Source organism: Saimiri boliviensis, chromosome 2 (genome assembly GCF_048565385.1).
Source record: "Saimiri boliviensis isolate mSaiBol1 chromosome 2, mSaiBol1.pri, whole genome shotgun sequence".
Taxonomy (NCBI): Eukaryota; Metazoa; Chordata; class Mammalia; order Primates; family Cebidae; genus Saimiri; species Saimiri boliviensis.
This window is the reverse complement of record NC_133450.1, coordinates 170811953-170834037: the sequence shown is the minus strand read 5'-3', so window position 1 is coordinate 170834037 and position 22085 is coordinate 170811953. Positions and strand designations below refer to the sequence as shown.

Below are 22085 nucleotides of genomic sequence, written 5' to 3'. Positions count from 1 at the left end.
TATTATAACACACTTTTTCATATCCAATGAAAGCAAGGCTCATTAGGTTATGTTACATAAGTATTATGTGATAACATTAAAGTTTACATTCAGGACTATCTGATTCTAAAGTCTGTAGTTTCCACTGTACTATGATACCTTTCAACAAACAGAACTTCCAATCCAGCAGCCTGCAAACCTCTGATCACACTCTATTAGTTAAAAAAAGATTACAACTGTACCCCAAGTGAATGTTTTGTTTTATGCATGTAGTACCATCCCACTATGTAATTCAACACACATACAAATTGAAAAGTTGCTTATCTAAATAAACATAAATGGAAATCCTAATATTTTCTTTATGTGACACAGTAATGGCCATGTATATCACTTGAGGTTGAACATTTCATCTAAAACCCTAGCTCTTTTTCACGTGTTAAGATATTTCCTTCTTCATCTTTACTTGTTCAGTTGGTTTTTTCATGCCAGATTACACCATTGTATACATATCTTTTTTCAGCTTTGGTTCGCTGCTCCATTCTATCAAGATGTCTTGCCATCTGAGTCTGTCATCCATCATATGACTATCATATCCAGCTTCACAAAAGCTCCTAAATTGATATCCCTGCCCTTATAGCTTTATCAAAATCAATAGAGAAATATCAACAGCAGTGGGCTAAAAGATTTAATTCTTCAGTTTTCTAGATTGGTACTAGCCAACAATGCTGAACAATTTATTTATTTATTTATTTATTTTTTGAGCTGGAGTCTCACTCTGTTGCCCAGGCTGGAGTGCAGTGGCACAATGTCAGCTCACTGCAACCTCCACCTCCCAGGTTCAAGCAATTCTCCTGCTTCAGCTTTCTGAATAGCTGGGATTACAGGTGCCTGCCACCATGCCCAGCTAATCCTTATATTTTTAATAAAGACTGGGTTTCACCATGTTGGCCAGGCTGGTCTCGAACTCCTGACCTCAAGTGATCTGCCCACCTTGGCCTCCCAAAGTGCTAAGATTACAAGGGTGGGCCATGTGCCCGGCATGAACATTAATTTTAAGCCACTTTCTAATTAATCTAACTGTTCTTACAATCTGTACTTCACTATTTTATTTTATAGACTAAGTTTTATTTCAAACGCCCCCACGGAAGTTTGTGAGTGGTTATGTATCACTCTTCAGACAAGTTCAATACTGGAAGAAACGCTGAGAATCAGCAAGTCCAAATCCTCTAGTGCCTCTAGAAAAACACTGAGCCTTGGAGGAGTTAGTGGTTTTCTGAGATAACAGAGCCCACTGAGACAGAACCTTCTAGTTCAGGGCTAAAATCATCTGGATTTAAACCGGCAGTTCTGTGGAAAACTGGAGAACACGTCCCACCCAAGGAAATCCACAGGCACACAGCTTGAGGAGTCAGGCAGCCAGAGGTACAGGCATAAGGTTGCCAGATATTCCAATTTCTGAAATCCAGATTATTACAGTGGAATCATCTGATGCTTAAGTGTTAGAAACCATTTCAAATTTAACACAGCCCTGGCAAAAGAAAGCACATGTGAATGGCAAACCCACTTAACGTATGCCAGACATTTATGCCCAGGATTTTAATGGATGAGGCAACCATAACTTCAGAAGACAAAATAAAGTTGTCCACATAGCCAACACGTGATGAAGTCATAATCCAAGCCTGTTTACTTGATACTTCCACTATACTTACAACTACCCTCACAGGCAGTTACCATTATCCATGTTTACAGGCTGGGAAAAGTAATCTCAGACATTAGTAAATTCTAGACAAAAGTCTTATCAAGAACCCAGTTATATGAAAATTAAAATATTTGTCTTCCCATTTTAATGGTGATGAAGTGCCCTCAAGCAGTGAGTCTTAAACTAGAAGATACTTCCCGACTTCCCAAAACTTCCCAATTATTTTTTGTTCAGCTTGAAAATCATCAAGATTCTTGTGCCTCTAAAGTGAACCAATTTCAACTTTTATGAAACAACACTAATTCTGAACCATATCTAATGAAATAATCAGTAAACTCTGAGAGGAAACACATTTCTATTATACCACCAGTTTCTAACTCCAGTTCCAGAGAGGATGTAAATACAACATTGAGTTACAAGGATGAAGAATTCTCTCCCTGAACCTAAATGAGACAGTCTAGAGATTAATTATTTTCCTAACCTCCACAAATTCATTAACATCTCTCCAACCCAGGCATACAAGAGAATACATTGGTGTGAAACACACACACACACACACACACACACACACACACACACACACACACACAGAGAGACACCACTTACTTCAATGGCTGACATTCCAAGGACAATTCTATGACACTGGCCCCGACACCTACAAGGCTACTTAGAAACGGCTCTGCCAGCCATCATCCTATAGCAGCACCATCTACTGCTGAGCCAACAAATGGAACTGAATTCTCCCAGGAACACAGACACAGCCGAAGACCAAAGGGAACCAAAGCGTTGTCTGAGATGGAGAAGACAGCCAAATGGATTTTCTGCATAACATGGGATCCCAATGTAAATACAGGAAGGGACCTTAGTGGCCACTTAGCTCACTCCCATCTGCCCTTTCCCATTCTTCCTCTGCACTCTATACTGTCTCCCCGGCTTCCCAGTTCTATCTCCAGCTAATTCCCTAGGAAGTACCACTAGCAAGAAATCTTCCATCACCTTCTTCTCCCATTAAATGTTACTTGAGCCTTCAGCTACTTTCTTGCTCAGAAGATAATTTCATAACTGAATCCCTATTTAAGTGTTAAATGATTTAATCAGTTCCCTCTCCAGGGATAGCTACAATTCAAGCAGGTCCTAACAATAGAAAGATTTAATCCTAAGGACTCATTTTTCAGAGCAGACTTTCTGGTACCCTGGTAGAGCAAGCAGTGGTGATTTCCAGGGACATCTTGGGGATTCAGTGCACACACCGCCCGCTCTCATTTCCAACAGTTCTCCTCCCAATAAATACACCGCAAAGCGCCTGCTATGCAAATGCAGCTTCAAGTTGCCCTCGAATAAGCATGTAGTTTAAGTTTAAAATTGCTAAGGGATATCTCACAATGTTATTTGATGATTTAAATGAGCTTTTGTATTAAAATGCCTAGCACTGTGCCTGGCACATATAGTACATGTTTATTATTAAGCAGTATTATCTGTTACTATTTTTCATTAATTGCGACTATAAATCCATTTTCTTTCACACATAACAATGTGATGACTCAGAGGAATTCAGATGAAATAAAGCTTTTTGCTAGATATTCTAAGGAGGCAGGAAAATAAAACGTCACTAGAAGATATCAAACCAACAAGAAGCACCATAATTTGCTACTAAAACAGACACCAGAAATGGCTACTCAGCTTGCTGTAGTTCTCTAAACAAAACAGATCTGAAACAGTAGCTACCCAAGAGGGACAATGGCAGATGCTCCAGACTGGGGCTTTTAATTAACAACTTATTAACGACTGTCAAAAAGGCAGCATCTTAATCACCGATCATTAAACTGACTTTCTGCAACTAGAGAAGAGTGTATGATTTGAATGCCAGAAAGAGGCATTTCCAGACTATTCAACAAACAGTGTGAGCTAACGGTCAGCACCTGCTCACCTAGTGAGTTCCTACCTGCAGTGGATCAGTTAATCCAATTCTAGATGCTCATCTACAATCGTCCAACCACATAAAGTTTTCATCATGTCATCAAAATTACACGGAACCTTAATGTTCAGGGCACCACAAAATGAGTATCGTGAAAATCTTCCACCAAGGTAACAGAGAGGTAGGGTCAACCACTTCTGCTATAAGAATATTAAAATAATAGCCAGTATTTACTGTATGCCAGACACTGTTTTAAGAGCTTTACATATTTTAACTCATTTAATCTTCACAATTACCATTTGTCAGAACAACTATTATTATCCCCCTCTTACAGATAATAAATCCAGAGCATAGGGAGGTTAAATAACCTCAAATCACACAGTAAGAGCCACAAATACTAATGATTAGGTTGTATACATTTTCCCTATTTACAAAGCTCATTCAGGCACATTATCTCAACTAGTCCTCATAACTGCCTGGGGAGGCAAGGTATTTTTTCTACTTTCCCTATTTATAGAGAGGAAACAGACTTGGAAAGGTAAATGACTTGCTTAAAGGAGTAAGTAATTTGAGAGAATAATATCAAAATCCAAGTCAACCTCATCACCCTGCCCATGTTTGTAGTACAACCACACTACTGCCAAGACCAGAGAGCTCATATCTACATGGTGTCGAGGGAAGGGAGACCTAAATGACAATCTGCCCCAAACTTCTCTCTTCTCTTGCCTATCATACTCCAGATTTTACAACAGGTCATGTGCATGTACATCTATAACAGCATTCACTACAGTAAATTAAAATTGTTCATGTATCTCTTTCTCCTACTAGAGAAGCAGCTCTTGAAAAGCAGGTATCTGTTATTCACTACTCAATATAAAGTGCCCGGCAACTAACCAGTAGGCACAAAAAAGAGTTAAACTAAAATAGTAGTTCAGTGTGTATAAGCTTTTCAGGCTACATTTCTCTTTGAGGCGAGTGACTAAAAAGTATTTCACAACTGTTCCTAGGAACAGCTGTATTTCATGGGGAATTTAGGAATTTTTATGTCCACAGTGTCAGAGAGCACTTTTGTTCAAGAATATTTCATTTACATTCCACCCAATTACGTTTTTTCTGAAATTCATTAAATGAAATTACTTTTTAAAGCTTCACCATAGCCGGGCACAGTGGCTCAAGCCTGTAATCCCAGCACTTTGGGAGGCTGAGGTGGGTGGATCACGAGGTCAACAGATCGAGACCATCCTGGTCAACATGGTGAAACCCCGTCTCTACTAAAAATACAAAAAATTAGCAGGGCATGGTGGCGCGTACCTGTAATACCAGCTACTCAGGAGGCTGAGGCAGGAGAATTGCCTGAACCCAGGAGGCAGAGGTTGCGGTGAGCCGAGATCACGTCATTGCACTCCAGCCTGGGTAACAAGAGCAAAAAAAATTCCGCCTCAAAAAAAAAAAAAACAAAAATTTCACCATAAGAATGTTTTTTAAGTGTTTCTGGATTTTTAATCCCATTTTCCTAACCTAAATTGTGTATACTTTAACTTGTCAAGTAATCACATGTATAATTTAAACAAATGAGAATCCCATAGAAAAGCCTTTTTTAATAAGCATAAAAGATATTCAAAACATGTTCCTCAATAGATTTGAATGTAAATTTAACAGTTACCACTGGCAGTTATTTCTTCTTTGCAAAACTTCTTTGCATAAACAGAATTAAGATGAAACATACCAATCGCAGGCATATAAAGGCATATACTTTAATAATTTATTATTTGTGATATTATAAATGCAACAGATAATTTTCATCAAGGAACTATAGGCAAGGTTATCCATATTACTTGCAATCTACAAAGCACTGCCACGGAATATTTTTTCAACTATGGAATTCTCACCTCCAGTAAAAACAAAAAAAATAAATTTTTAACAAGCTTACAATTTCATAAAGCAACTATTGATTTTACGATATATTAATCTTCTGGAGAATATTACATATTAAAAAATATTAATATATGCCAGAATCTATCTATCCTTAGGTAAATTTCTTAGTGCAAATCAGTCTACCAAAGTAATTAAAATTAAAAAATACCAACAGAAATTATAAATAATATTGTGTACTGATCCATCAACACAACTTACATAGAAAATAAAAAAACTAGAGTATTGCTTAAGTAACCGATAAATCAATTATAAAAAGTCAATATAAGCCAATCCAAGAGACCGATTTCTAACTCTTTTAGCTTTCACTCCAAAAATGATTTCAGGAGGCTAAAAAATACAGAATTTAAGAGATGAGCCAACTTCCACAAACCTAATTTTGACTTAAAATTTGCCCAGGTTGGCTTTAAAAACACTTTTCTTCCAGATCACCAAGTGCAGATCCCTGTGCAAAGTGACCTAGACCCACCTCTAACCTCCTCTTGGAATGTATCAGGCTGGTTCCAGATGAAGGCAAGCATGCAGGGATGGGTATGGTAACCCTCAGAGAGCAAAAGGTTCAGACTACAGGGACTGGACATGTCCAACGTGCTCAAAAAAACATGCATAAGGCTAGAAGGCCAGAGGGGGTGAAACCAGAAGACGAGAATAGCAAGTACATCAGAAAATGTGAAAAATAAAGAAAAGGTTCTTCCACCACCATTTAAAAACATTTATTTTTAAATTGTATGTTTAAATAATACATTTGGGATTTTAAAAATGCTTATTGATAATATGCAATGTAATAAAAATTTATTCTTAATTTACTTTGAAAATTAACTATTCAGACTCAAATTCTAATAGTGTATAAATCTATCTTATAAAACATATTGTGAAACAGTAAGTCATGTTGCGTATTTTATTAGAACGGACTCAGCGCATATTATCACTTCCCAAGCTATATGAGCAGGGGGCAGGGATGGAGAGCCAGTGATCATAGTAAAACATCCAATTTCCTTACCAGTTGGGCACAGGAAGAGGGAGGGACAAAAGACAGCATGTGTGCTCCTTGCCATCCTTATGTTGTTATTTGAGAAAGGAAGTACTAAATGAATTCAAAAAGACAAGACAATGGAACACCTAGGTATTTATTTGAGCAGAAATTGCAGTCTTCTCACCTGCTGGATTGTGAATTTTCTTTTTTTCCTTACAGATTTCCACTTACGGACCCTGGCTTGAAGCCCTTAAGGCAGGCGTCCCCAAACTTTTTATACAGGGGGCCAGTTCACTGTCCCTCAGACCCTTGGAGGGTCGCCACATACTGTGCTCCTCTCACCGACCACCAATGAAAGAGGTGCCCCTTCCTGCAGTGCGGCAGGGGGCCAGATAAATGGCCTCAGGGGGCCGCATGCGGCCCACGGGTGGTAGTTTGGGGAAGCCTGCCTTAAGGTGTCTGAAGCATTTCTAGAGGAAAAGGAAAATTCATACTGATCTAATTCTTCCTCATCACCTCTCTCTGCTGAGGAATTTTTCATGGAAAAGCAAAGACCTATTTGATCTATGAACAACTGCAGAACACCAAACTATATGGTTTCTTCTGGGACCTATTTAATCTCACTGCACAGCTCCCATCACATCCTCCTGGAGCAGCATGACATTGTCATTAAAGGTAACAATTTAGATGGAAAATATCTACATGTTACCAGATGCTGGTTATTTTTTTTGTACTATTACCTCATTTCCTCTATGTATTTTCATCCTATGGCACCTTTGCAGTTGGGTATTACACTTCCGTCACATAATAATGTGTTCTCATTCCCACCAGCATGATATTTCTTCTTCACACTAGCTACTGGCTAATACAGTCAGTGATAATTAAACTCATTTTATCTGCAAATTTATTTTTATTATTTTTTCTAAACATCGATTTTCTTGTATAAGATTCCTAAATGTTATATAGATAGATGATAGACAGAGATATAATTTTCATCATTAAATTCTATTCATTCTGAGCCCTAATCTATGCTTTCAGACTAGTCTTACTGACAGGCATATTGGCTCAGGGACAGAGTTCTCCTATCAATAAATCAAAACTCTCACAGTCTAGCCAACAGGCAGCATTCATACCTATGGCTACATTTTCAACGACTGCTTATTCATTTATTTAATTAACAAATCTTCACTGAACACACACAAAAAATATGACAATGCCCTTCCTTCGAGGAGTGCATTTATTTAGGGGAAGCAGCACAGAAAACCATAGGGTAATATGTTATAATCACCACAGTAAAGCGATATTATGAATGATACATGAGCTAAGACAGAGAAAGGATGATTGAGGCTTCAGAAGAACAGGAGGGGTCAGCGGAGAGCAGAAGGAACAGACAAAGTATTAGTTTTTCCAATCTTGTTTTCTTCTTCTAACTGGGAAAGATTCTCATCTGACTCTGGATTTCTTGCCCTCCCCCAGTCTGTGGCTGTGTCCTTGTCTTGACACCTCCTAGAAGCTAGCTGTTAACAAGAGTAGAGGGTAAAGTCAAAGCTTAAAATGTAGAAGGAATAATGATAGGATAGCTGCCGTGTAAATACAGCATACAACTGGTCTTCCCAGGATTTCAAAGAAAATCTGCCTAGTAATTTCTTTCGTTACAGATGTGATGTTTTCTACCTGTTTGAAGCCAGGTCACCACATACCCTCTGCCTGAGCCCCTTGTTAATATCTCCCTGAATGTTTACCAAAGCAGTATCTGTCTTCTTTAATAGGACTGACCCAACTCAGCCACCCTCAAACTGAACTGCTTTCACCCTTCAGGCTTCTGTGTAAAAGTTAAGTTCCTCCGAGCAATAAATCACTTAAATACACAAGGAAATGGTCTCATTCACAAGGCAAGGAGCTCTCATGGCCTAAATACCTTTTAAAGCCCCTTTCTCTTCATACTGCCACACTGGCAACACTTGAACTTTGGAAGGGACAGCAGCAGGCGCTAACTGCAGAGGAATTAAAGATGAGTCCAGAGAAAAGTATGAGGAAACTGAGCAGCATAAGCACCGCCAGTAAAAGACAACGGCTCAAACAACCTACACAGTATCTGAGAAAACCAGGCCCAAACTCTCTCCAGATGGCACCTAAAAGAAAGAAAGAATGAGATATAAGATAAAAAATCCGGAGGCTAGAAGTATTAGGAATCTCAAAAGAATAAAGAAAAGTAAACAGATGGGAGAAAGCATTGAAGAAATAACAATCAAATATTTCCCAGAACCAAGGGAGAAAAAAAAGACATCTGATTTACAGAGTTTCCATCAGAAGATAGAAAAGAAAATAGCAATGCAAGTAAGAGAAAACAGGTATGATAAACAGAAGGCAGAAAATGAGACTGTGAAAATAAGCCAGATAGAAGAGTAACCATGATGAAAGTATTATAAATGGATGAACCTTAATACCAAAAGACAAGACTTTCAGATTGGACTTTTGAGAAAACCATGATTCAACCAGTCAACATTAAGAGTATGGAAAATATTATGTCAGATTGAGATAAAATGGAAGGAATCCCTTGCAGCAATTTTATTATCAGAAGAGTAAAACTGCAGCCAAAACATCACAAAGGACCAAGAGGAAATTTATCTACTTTTGTAGGAATTCACCTACAGGAAATGCTGTAGAACAAAAATACATCAATCACAGAGGTATAAGTAGCTGAAAATACGACATCAAAATATATAAACAAACAAGTAACAGATCTACTAGAATAACAAATTCAACTATTTTATTGGATAATTCAGTATGTTTCTCGCAAGAACTGATAGAAAATTTCCATCAATTATTAATAATATAGGTTGAGCATCGCTAATCTGAATATCTGAAATCTAAAATGCTTCAATGGGCATTTCCTTTGAGTGTCATGTTGGTATTCAAAGGTTTCAGATTTTGGAGTATTTTGGATTTTACAGTTTTGGATTAGGGATACTCACTCTAATACAGACATAATATCAAGACACCCATCTCAGAAATGAGAGAGAAAATGTAAATATACTAATTAATAGTGCTGTGACATAGAATAGCTGTTCTTCTGAAGCACTCATGGAATAGTCACAGAACTTGATCACTCCATGGGCCGAAATTGAAGCCTCAAAAAATTACAAAAACTCCACCAGAGTATGTTCTTACCTCAATACAATAAGGGTAGAAACAATAAGAAAGATGACTAAATGAGACTGTACATATCTGAAATCTAAAATAAAAACCTACATATGTAAAAATAATAATGAATAATGATTTAAAGAAGAAATGAGGGAAACTATAAAATCCTTAAAGCATAATGAGAAGGGATGAACTCATGCCAAAATTTATGGCATGCACCTTAAACAATAATAATGGGAAATTCTGAGCTTAAAATGTCTGCTATGGAAAATAATGACATAAAATTAGCTGATAACTAAATTTACCAAAGGGGACAAGTCCAAGAGAATAAAGCCAGAAATGAGAATGCAGAAAATAAATACGTAAGCAGAACTCAACGAACTGAAAAAAAAAAAAAAATCAAACAATTCATCACTCAGAATGATTAATGAACCATAAGTGGTATTTTGAAAAGATTAATAATTTGGAAGAGTCTCAGGTAAGATTGACAAGAGATAGGAGGCAATGATTTGGCAAAGATCCCTGACTCCCACCGTAAGTGAAAGCAAACCCTAAGCAGTTTAAAGACAGAATAAAAACAGAGGAAAAATAACTACTGAAGTAATAAGTGAGAAAACAGACAGAATAAGAATTTAAAACAAGTTAAGCAACATCAATAGAAAAGATGAGGAAATACTGGAAATATGAAAATGACATCTTGAAAGTGCTGAAGGGGGAAAAAGTCATCCTAGAATTGTTTAGCAACCACAAATCTCTTTCAAAATAAAAAACAAAATAAAGACTTCCGTAAATAGACAAAAGCAGAAAGAATTTATCACCCACAAACTGCTAAAACAAAGCGATATAGCTAATAAGGTAATGGAGAACTATTATAGAATTCTGCAAAGTTATCAAATATAAAACCAATATACATAAAATGAAGAGTATTCCCCTGTAATAATCAGGAAAAAAGGAAAACACTGCACTAATTGTAAGAGCAACAGAAACAATATATCTTGGAATTAACCAAACAAAGATCACACAAGATCCTCAAGGAGAAAATGTCAAAACTTTAAAGGACATTTAAAATTTCCTGAATAAATAGAGAAGATGCTTGTGGATGAAATGAATCAACATTCTAAATGTGTCAAATTTCCCTAAAATTAATTTATAGTTTCAGAGAATTTCCTATAACATCCCATCAGGAATTTGAGGAAGATTAACAAACTAAATCTAAAAATACACACGGAGAAAAAAAGAAAATTAATGGCTTGGACATAGTTTCAAGAAAATAAAGCAAAAGCTGAAAGCTTCTCCTGCCAGATATTAAAGTTATGTCTTAGGAATTAAGAACAGTAAAAACTAATGAAAAAACAATCAAAAGCAAAGCTAAGAAACAGGTGTTCTATGTCTCTCTCTCACACACATCACACATACATGTGTGCACATGTGCAAAGATACACACATACAAACAAGAAAAAACGGGAGAATCAGAGAAAAGGTCTAGTTTCAATGAAATGGCACCAGAATTCAGCCCTGGGAAAATTCTTAAGGTTCTAGCACTAGGACAGAGGGTGACCAGTGATGGGGAGAAAACAGGTATTCCATAAAGCAATACACTCTAGTAATGCAGCAGAAGGCAGGCTGAAAATGCTCTAACAAGAATTATCATGAGCAGTCTCACATGTTAATTAATATGTTCCCAATAGGAAAGAGTATATAACGGATTCAGGTCTGCTTTATCTATCATACCACCATTAACACGATTTCTAAAATAATATGCTTCAGCCATAAAAACCTCAAGTGGGTATCACCTCAAATAGTCTTCAACCAATCTATAAGAATATGGGCAGGGTGTGGTGGCTCACGCCTGTAATCCCAGCACTTTGGGAGGACCAGGCGGGTGGATCACAAGGTCAAGAGATGGATACCATCCTGGACAACATGGTGAAACCCTGTCTCTACTAAAAATACAAAAAATTAGCCAGGCATGGTGGCACATGCCTGTAATCCCAGCTACTTGGGTGGCTGAGGCAGAAGAATCGCTTGAACTCAGGAGGGAGAGGTTTCAGTGAACCAAGATTGCACCATTGCACTCCAGCCTGGGCAATAAGAGCAAAACTCCGTCTCAAAAAAAAAAAAAAAGAAGAACATGATTATTAAGGCTTGAGAAAGAGATAGTATCATGTTATTTTGTGTACTTCAAACTGCTACAAGGACGTAATTTATTTCTAGTAAGTAAAATCCTGGCAATATCACATTTCACTTATGTTTCATTATATCAAACACAACGTGCAATATTTTTTTCCATAACTAAGTTGGGAATCTGAATGTAGATAGCATCATCTTAACTGCTGTTCTTAAGTGAAAATTCTAATGAGAGCTGGTGTGATGTCAACTCTACTCTCTCCAGGGAAGATGTCCTTGTTGGAATATCAGAAATGTGTAGAACACTAAATAAAAAGTGGTGGTTATGAATGCTTTTCTTTTTAGATTAATTAATTTAAAGTTGAGTCATTCTACATTTTTTTTTCCAGATAGAACACCTGGATATACTAAACACCATTTTGGTACAGACCTGTTAAAACTGTGAACTGTGATTTTTCTTCCTCACTTCTGTTACAATAGGTGTATAACAAATTGGTTTGACATGTTATTCTGCCAAAATTCAGGCATAGCAAGAAAAACCACTGAGACTTCTGAGAAAAAGAATATTATATATTTTTATTCAAAATAACTAAAAACATTCACAATTTTCCTCAAACCTGAAATGAGACCTTATATATGTATTTACTAAAAATAATTTTTTTGACTCATTTACCATCAGCCTAATAAAGCAAACTCACTAATAAGTTAAATGGGCACATAGTAAACTATTTTTTTTCCATTTAAAATAGAAAACATAAGTTTTGTGGCATTTCCAAATGTACTTTCAAATATCCTACTGTCTTATCATCGATTTATCTTTATCATACAATTATTATTTTTTTCATTTAAATTACACGGAAAACAGAGATCTAATCAAATCAGAATGCAGTATTTGTAAGCTAATGTGAGCGGTTTAATTCAAAACATGGGTTTTAATTGTGCCTTTAAAAATGTACGCAATATGCCCCTGAGAGTAAGCATGGCAATCCACAGGCCCTCTGCCACAGCAGTATGCCAGCCCTGGCCTCGGAGATGCTGGCTGCTGCGGAGAGGTGTTTGCTGAGTAACTATTTATTGTTTCTTACTCCTTTGATTTGTATGTAATTTTGGAGCTTATTTAATAAAAAGTGCCAAACATTTAATAATTGAAAAACAAAAATTTATGCGATAGGCCAGGCATGGTGGCTCGTGCCTGTATTCCCAGCACTTTGGGAGGCCAAGGCAAGCGGTTCACTTAAGGTCACGAGTTCAAGATCAGCCTAGCCAACATGGCAAAACCCTGCCTCTACTAAAAATACAAAAAAATTAGCCAGGCATTGTGGTGCATGCTTGTGATTCCAGCTACTTGGGAGGCTGAAGCACAAGAATCACTTGAACCCGGGAGGCACAGGTTGCAGTGAGCTGAGATTATGTCGCTGTCCAGCCTGGATGACAGAGGGAGACTCTTTCTCAAAACAACAATGAAAAATGTACAGTACAGGATCTTATGATGAATCCTTGAGTTAAGAGAAAAAGGAAGAAAAGCTCACATTGACAGATTTATTTTTATACACACGCACTCACACACAGTATCATTGTGGAGATAGAGTTCTATTGAGAGGCAGTAAGTTCCTTGATGGAACAGGCTCTTTGCATATAGATTTCACTGTTGTAATTTTAGGGGAAAAATGACTGATATGATGATGAGTCTACAGAACTTTGTTTCCAGGTTGACAGATGTAACCTACACTGTCATCTCTTTCCAGAAGTCGTTTTCATCATTTTCAACCTGAATGAACCAAACATTATCACAGGAAACTCTTTTGAACATTTCACACAGACTTAAGAAAATATTTGAGACCTGCCAACACAAAAATTTAGAATCCTAAGCAGCTACTGGAAAGAAGCCAATGATTCATTTTCTGAGATGTTTTGATTCTGTCAAGTCACTACCTCAGTACATTTTAGAAGATAAATGTATTAAAGAAATAAGGACAACAAGAAAATATTCCACGGGAACTCTCCTTTTTCAGTGTCTAAAGAATTAACTTACCAATGTTGAGAAATAGACCCTGGATGTTTTTGAGTGAGTTAACTCAGTATACTGGGTTTCCAAAAGATAGACAAGACCAAATTTCTTTGCCTGGCCTTGAAGATCTGTAAAGATTTAGCCACAAATTACTTTCCAATCCAGCTTTCTACTCTTCCTATGTACCTTTGTGTAGCTAAACTGACTACTTAACAGCCTTAATCTCATCTCAGCGCCTTTACACATGCATTCCCCTAATTTTGACCATGTTCTTTTCCCCCAAGCACAGATCTCTCTATATACAGTGGACTCCTTGAACAACATGGGGATGAGGGATGGGAATCTCCTTGTGTAGTTGCAAATCCACATATAATTTTTGACCTTTCCAAAGCTTAACTACTAATAGCCTACTGTTAACTGGAAGCCTTACCGATAACAGAGTTATTAACACATTTTGTAACCTGTATCTATTATATATTGTATTCTTAGAATAAACTACAGAAAAGAAAATATTATTAAGAAATCATAAGGAAAAGATTATACATTTACTGCCCACTAAGTGGAACTGTATCATCATAAAGATCTTCACCCTCATCTTCGTGTTGAGTAGGCTGAGGTGAAGGAGGAAGGTGGAGAGATTGGCCTCACTGTCTCAAGGGTGGCAGAGGTGGAAGTAAATATGCATATAAGTGGACCCACACAGTTGAAACCCATGTTGCTCAAGGTTCAACTGTAAAAATTCTGTCAACTTTCATGGTCCAATTTAAAGGATGCCTCTTTGAGTTGGTTAGTGCTTACATACCATGCTCCATGCTAAATCCTTTATGTGTATTATTTATTTTAATCTTACAATCTCTCTTACATAGTGGCCACACTAATTACTACCATCAAGTAGTAATGGTAGCACTCTGCAGTACCAGATGTTTTATAGCACCCACTTTATTTAATCTTTGCAACAAGCTAGTTTGTTACCCTCACTTTCAGGCGAGAAGGGTAAGGCTTTATATGTTAGAGACATAAGAACAACAGCTTTGTGGTCTTAATTTAAATCCCAGTTCCACCATTAGCATCTTTGCATCTTCCTAAAGCATCAGTTGCCCCAATTGGTTTGGGGGGGTGGCGTACAGAGAGAGAGGGGGAGGAACGGGGAGGGGGGGGGAGAGAGAGAGAGAGAGAGAGAGAGAGAGAGAGAGAGAGAGAGAGAGAGAAACTAACAAGAGCTCTCTCACAGGGCTGTTTCAGCACTAACTGAAATCATCCACCTCTAACACAGCATCTGGCATACAATGTGACCTTGCCTAGTGTTAACTATTATTCATTTTAGTCTTTCCCACAATATCTAGCATAGTGTTTTGCACACTGAAGCAACAGAAATATATTAGTGATGACAGAATATACCATCATTTCCTAAAATAAATTTTTACAAGTCAATTTAGACATGTAATCTGCATCCTGTTAACTTCACAGCATTAGAAAAGAATTTTGAGTGCCACAGAGCTGCTATAGCCAGACTGTCTCTCTAGATTCCTCCTCTCTGGCCAGGGCATCTCTGAAAGAAAGGCAGCAGACCCAGTCAGGGGCTTATAGATCAAATTCCTATCTCCCTGGGACAGAATACCTGGGGGAAGGATTGGCTGTGGGTGGAGCTTCAGCAGACTTAAACATAACATTCCTGCCTGCCAGCTCTGAAGAGAGCAGCAGATCTCCCAGCACAGTGCTAGAGCTCTGCTAAGGGAGAGAATGCCTCCTCAAGTGGGTCCCTGACTCCCATGCCTCCTGATGGGGAGACACTTCCCAGCAGGGGTCAACAGACAACTCATACAGGAGAGCTCCAGCTGGCAACTGGTGGGTGCCACTGCAGGACGAAGCTTCCAGAGGAAGGAACAGGCAACAATCTTTGCTGTTCTACAGCCTCCGCTGGTGATATCCAGGCAAACAGGGTCTAGAGTGGACCCCCAGCAAACTCCAGCAGTCCTGAACTGGGGCCTGATTATTAGAAGGAAAATTAACAAACAGAAATCAATAGCATCAACAACAACAAAAAAGATGATCGTGCAAAAACTCCATCTGAAGTTCACCAAAGCAAAGACCAAAGGTAGATAAATCCACAAAGATGAGGAAAATCAGCGCGAAAAGGCTGAAAATTCCAAAAATAAGAAGGCCTCTTCTCCTCCAAAGGATCATAACTCCTTGCCAGCAAGGGAGCAAAACTGGACAGAGAATGAGTTTGACAAACTGACATAAGTAGGCTTCAGATGGTGGGTAATAACAAACTCCTCCACATTCTAACCCAATGCAAAGAAGATAAAAACCTTGATTAAAAAGAGGAATTGCTAACCAGAATAACCAGTTTAGAGAAGAACATAAATGACCTGATGGAGCTGAAACACACAGCACAAGAACTTTGTGAAGCATACCCAAGTATCAACAGCCGAATTGATTAAGCAGAAGGAAGAATATCAGAGATTGAAGATCAACTTAATGAAATAAAACATGAAGACAAGATTAGAGAAAGAAAAAATGAAAAGGATTGAACAAAGCCTCCAAGAAATATGGGACTATGTGTAAAGACCAAATCCGTGTTTGATCAGTGTACCTGAAAGTGATGGGGAGAATGGAAGTAAGTTGGAAAAGACACTTTAGGATATCATCCAGGAGAACTTCTCCACCCTATCAAGACAGGCCGACATTCAAATGCAGGAAATAGAGAGACCACTACAAAGAAACTCCTCGAGAAGAGCAACCCCAAGACACATAATCGTCAGATTCACAAGGTTGAAAAGAAGGAAAAAATGTTAAGGACAGCCAGAGAGAAAGGTCTGGCTACCCACAAAGGGAAGCCCATAAGACTAATAGCAGATTTCTCTGCAGAAACCCTACAAGCCAGAATAGAGTGGGGGCCAATATTTAACACTCTTAAAGAAAAGAATTTTTAACCCAGACTTTTATATCCAGCCAAACTAAGCTTCATAAGCAAAGGAGAAATAAAATCCTTTACAGACAAGCAAATGCTGAGAGATTCTGTAACCACTGTCACCACCAGGGCTGTGTTACAAGAGATCCTGAAGGAAGCACTAAATATAGAAAGGAAAAACTGGTACCAGCCACTGCAAAAACAAACCAAACTATAAAGACCATCGATAATAAAGAAACTGCATCAACTAATGGATAATATAACCAGCTAGCATCATAATGACAGGATCAAATTCACACTTAATATTACCTTAAACGTAAACAGGCTAAATGCCCCCAGTTAAAAGGCACAGACTGGCATATTGGATAGAGAGTCAAGATCCATCAATGTCAATGTGCTGTATTCAGGAGACCCATCTCAAGTGCAAAGACATACATAGGCTCAAAATAAAGGCACAGAGGAAGATGTATCAAGAAAACAGAAAGCAAAAAAAAAAAAAAAAAAAAAAGCAGGGGTTGCAATTCTAGTCTCTGATAAAACAGACTTTAAACCAGCAAAGACCAAAAAATTCTGTGTTAATGACCTAACATGTGCAAGCACTTAGCACAGTGCCTGTCATACAGTTAGTACTACATAACTGTCATCTCCCCCATATTTACTTTATAGATAGATAAAATGGATGATAGACATCACTTACTTGTTTGAGGGCAAAATCCACTAGCAGCTCTCAATAAAGTGTGGTCCCATCACCAGCGGCATCAACCTCACCTGGGAACTTGCTAGGCATGAAAATTCTCAGGCCTACTTAAATCAAAAACTCTGGAGGTGGGATCCAACAATGTAACTCTCACAAAATCCCCGTGATTCAAATGTCCATTAAAAGTTCCAGAACCTGGGAAATGGAGAGATGTCAGACACCACCACTCCCTCTCCCAGTCTGAAGGGATCAGCTTATAAGACATTAAGGAGTTGCTGGTAGGACCCTCTGCTGAAAAGAAGTTGGCAACTTAGCTGAGGGGAGGCCCACCTACCTGTTGATAGTAGCTCCAAGTGCAGAGTGACCACAGTGCAGGCTGGTGGTACGGCCTGAGCCCACAAGGCAAGAAGTCCTTGTTCTGCATGTCCCCCAAGCCCTCAAAGAGGAAGACTGTGGTGGCAGTGTCTCATTCTTTAAGTCTCAGCTGATATACCATTTCTCAAAGGGGCACTCTCTCACCACCCTATCCAAAATAGTTTTCCATCACCCCCGACCAGTCTCCACCTCATCATTTGATTTTCCTCACGACACTTCACAACAATGCTTTCATTCAATTGTTGATGTTTTTGTCTATCTCTACTGCTTAACTAACATCCAGTTAGATCAACCCAAAATGTATCTGTTTTGTTGGTTTATATACCTCTAGCACTCAGCGCAGGGCCTGGAATACAGCAGGAATCCAATAAATATCTGGACAATGGATAAATAAATGTCTACCAAAATAAGGACTTTTCTTGATACTGACTTGAAAATGAGAAATAAGAAATTTTTAAGGGCCTCTCTAAGATATCTTGAAAAACATCAGTCCTATGAAATCAGTGTTTTAAGATCAAAAGGTGAGCTGAATGGAGGAATACATATCAAGTGTTTGATTGAGTTTATCAGTAATCATGATATTATGCTAGGAACTTCATTACGTGCTACAATTCCATAAAGCACCCACTTAGGTTGTTCTGAGTATGTTAATAACTTCTGAGGTTTTTATCCCACTCTTACTGGTGAGGAGGCTAAGGCTCAGAGAGGACAAGACACCTGCCTAAAGGCACATGGCTAACAAACAAAAGAAACAGGATTCAAACCACACTGTGCATCCAAAGATAATGTTGTTGCCACTATTTCCCTGTCCTGAGGAAGCCCAGGGTGGAATTCTGTTTTCTATATAAATTTATTCATTCAAAAATGTTATAACACAGTTCCTAGGTACAGGAGCTCCCAACTAAGAACACAGACATAAAAGCAGTAACAAACGGCACAAGTGCTACAAGTGAGCTGTAAGCAGCGGTTTGTGAGAATTCAGACAATGTCCCCAGAGTTCCAAAGCAGCCTCTTATGTGAGACTGGGAATTTAAGAATACTCTCTTTGGGCCTGAATCTGATGGCCATATCCCAACCACTTCCATTTTCATTACACTTACTCATATAATAATCTTCATTAATAAAATATGTGGCTAAGGCGCTTTGGTCTTAACTTTGGGCTGAAATAGAACATGCCCTGAATTCATCATTAAATGTTTGTGCTCCTGTCCCAAAGCTATCAAACCGAGATGCCACCATTTACGGCAAACTTCACTCAACAACTTCAGTTCTTCTCAGAACAGAAGAGAGCATCTGGGCGATAAATACTTCATGCACTAGGTTCAGCTTTAATATTCTTTTCCCTTCCAGGCAAGTGGCAGGTTAGAGCAAGTATCCTACAATAAGCAAACTGTAAGAAAACTTAGCAGTAACAACGCATCCACAAATGAAGGGACTGAAAACCTTTTTATGCTAGTGTCCAACACAGTAGGATCATTGCAATGAATTTTAAACCATAAAGAAAACCACCCAGGAAAAGCAATGCAGGCAATTGTTGTAACAATAAACACAGAGCTGGCCTTAATTTTGATTTGGGCATTAAAGATTAAATCAAGGATTAGATAACTTGTGTCAGTTCAGTGGACACAGAGTAACAAGATTTGAATTAAATGCCCACTTAAAATCGTTTCCCAGAATAACTTAAATATTCAAGTTGATATATAAGGGTGACGATTATTAACTCTATGGCTAATAAACTTTCACAATGGGAAAATTATCTTCCTGGACCAAAAGAAAATGATACCTAATTTCCTTCAACAGTATCAAAATGGCAACACTGTTGGAAGTTGTATTGTGGCACAATGAAGAAGGTCATTTTGTAGAGCTATGATCAACATGGAGAATGGAATGATGGATCAGCTAATGCCATGCTGTTATACATTATAAGGTTTCCTTACACAGTTTAGCAGAAAGGGCAATATAATATTGTTTGGAAAGCACCTGCTTATTTGTCCACACACTGAGAAACTCCAACATCTAACACCTGTTAATATTTTATGAGAAGCACGGCAAGGAAATATAAGATAACCAAACTTTGTGCCTAGAAAGCGAAGCTTCAGTGTGGCTGTACTTGAATACCTTGGCAGGTCTTGGGCCCACATACAGCTTAGACACTGCATTCGGGACCTCTTGGTTACCTGCTGCCTTGACCAGACTGATAAATGGAGGTTAGAGAAAACAGAAACTGCTGTTATGTGGCTTTTATCCTTCCAAACCTTCTAGTAATACTCCTCAACTTGAGTTGGAAGCAACCAGGAAATCCTCAAAGAGCCTTAAGATGTCCACTCATTTTTCTCCCTTGTTCCTGAACCCCTAGGGGCATCATAGCTGACTCCAAGAGACATTCCAAGGAGATAACATAGACCAGATTTCCCAGTTGTATATACTCAGAGCAGGCACCTGCTTTTCAGCTTAAATAGGTGCTCTGTGAAGTCAAGAACAGTGCATCCCCACCCCCAGAATGCAGGTGCCATATATCTTTTAGGCATATAACTCTGAATTAAATTGAGCTTTTACAGATAAAGCAGTTCAAACCCAGGCCTCCTGAATGAGCCATCCAGGTGCCACACCTTTCTTTTTCACTTTATTCCAGCAAGAAATGCTCAAATCGTCTTTGAAGGTCTCTAAGAACTTGTATGGAATCAGTCTAAATGCCCATCAATGATAAGACTGGATAAAGAAAATATGGTACATACATGTCATGGAATACTATGCAGCCATTAAAAAAAGAATGGGACCATGTCCTTTGCAGGGACATGGATGCAGCTACATCCTTAGCAAACTAATGTAGGAACGGAAAGCCAAATACCACATGTTCTTACTTATAAGTGGGCACTAAATGATGGGAACACATGGACACATAGAGGGGAACAAGATGCACTGGGGCCTATAGGAGGGTGGAGGGTGGGAACAGGAAGAGGATCCAGGAAAAATAACTAATGGGTACTAGGCTGAATACCTGGGTGATGAAGTAATATGTACAACAAACCCCAATGACATACATTTACCTATGTAACAAACCTGCACATCCTGCCCATGTATTCCTGAACTTAAAAACAAACAGCAGGCCAGGCGTGGTGGCTCATGCCTATAATCCCAGCACTTTGGGAGGCTGAGGTGGGCAGATCACAAGGTCAAGAGATCCTGGCTAACACAGTGAAACCCCGTCTCTACTAAAAATGCAAAAACTTAGCTGGGCATGGTGGCATGCACCTGTAGTCCCAGCTACTTGGGAGGCTGAGGCAGGAGAATTGCCTGAATCCAGCAGGCGGAGGTTGCAGTGAGCCAAGATTGCACCACTGCACTCCAGCCTGGGCAACAGAGGGAGACTCCGTCTCAAAAAAAAAAAAAAAAAAAAAAAAAAGAAAAGAAAAGAAAAAGAAAAAAGGTTAAAAACAAGCAAGAGGATTGCTCAAATAACTACTTGCATCACAAGTACTGGCACTGAATCCTATGCTTCCCCACAGAAGTTTCTATCACATTATAGCATCAGGATGCTTACCCTTCCCTATCCAGGGCCCTGCCACAAGCTCCAAGAGCCAGAGATCATGTATGTATTATGTGTTTCTGTAATTTCCGGGCCAAAAGAGTGTTTGCTCAAAAGCTGCTGGCTGACTGAGGTATCCAAACTCATCTTCTCTGCTCCTTTCACTGAAGACATATGAAGGAAATTAACAAACCATAAATCAGCCAAGTCATGGGTTAAGAAAAGAAAGGATGAGAAAGCTAAACTAACCTTGGTTTTTAAGCCTTAAAGAACACCTAGAAGTACTTAGATGATCTGCCCAAGTCATAAAATGTAGTAGTAGAACCCAGAACACGAAGCTAAAACTCTAGTGGGTGACAATGACTGAGGTATGGTACTAGGCATAGGTAGAAAAGAGGTATATATTTCAGGGAGTCTGGAAACACCCCACTTTCAAATATCTTTACTTCCCCAATGGCCAATGCCTTTTATTTCATTATCAGAGAAGACAAAAAGCAAAATCTGTTGTGGAGTTTTGGGTTATTTCTATTCTCTTTCTTGTGGTTTTCCGTATTTTTCTGATTTCTCATAGTTAGAAGGAATACTCACCATCTTCACAGCTACCCTGAGGGCATTTTGCAGTCTCCACTGTACAGAAGAGGCTACTCCCTTCAAGAGCCCACAGTCCCAAAACCAGCCAGGATTCCACATCAGGAATCCGAGTCCAGAACCAGCATTCTCTACTTCTGCGCTCTATTGCTTTATTCAAGGTATACACAACTAAGCTGAAGGTTTTTGTGAGCAGGAAGACGGACAT

The 22085-nt window shown here is 38.6% G+C and overlaps 1 protein-coding gene across 3 annotated transcripts in view; it reads right to left on the bottom strand.

Moving 5' to 3' along the window:
- SH3GL2 (SH3 domain containing GRB2 like 2, endophilin A1) overlaps window positions 1–22085 on the bottom strand; it is a 208807-nt gene that overhangs the window by 129147 nt on the left and 57575 nt on the right. Inside the window, exon 1 of one of the 3 annotated variants that reach the window (XM_074394893.1) lies at window positions 4905–6324. The exons of the other annotated variants lie outside the window; for them this stretch is intronic. The gene's annotated coding sequence lies outside the window, so the exon portion shown is untranslated. Of the gene's footprint in view, window positions 1–4904; window positions 6325–22085 lie in introns of those variants that run through there. 3 annotated transcript variants of the gene reach the window in all.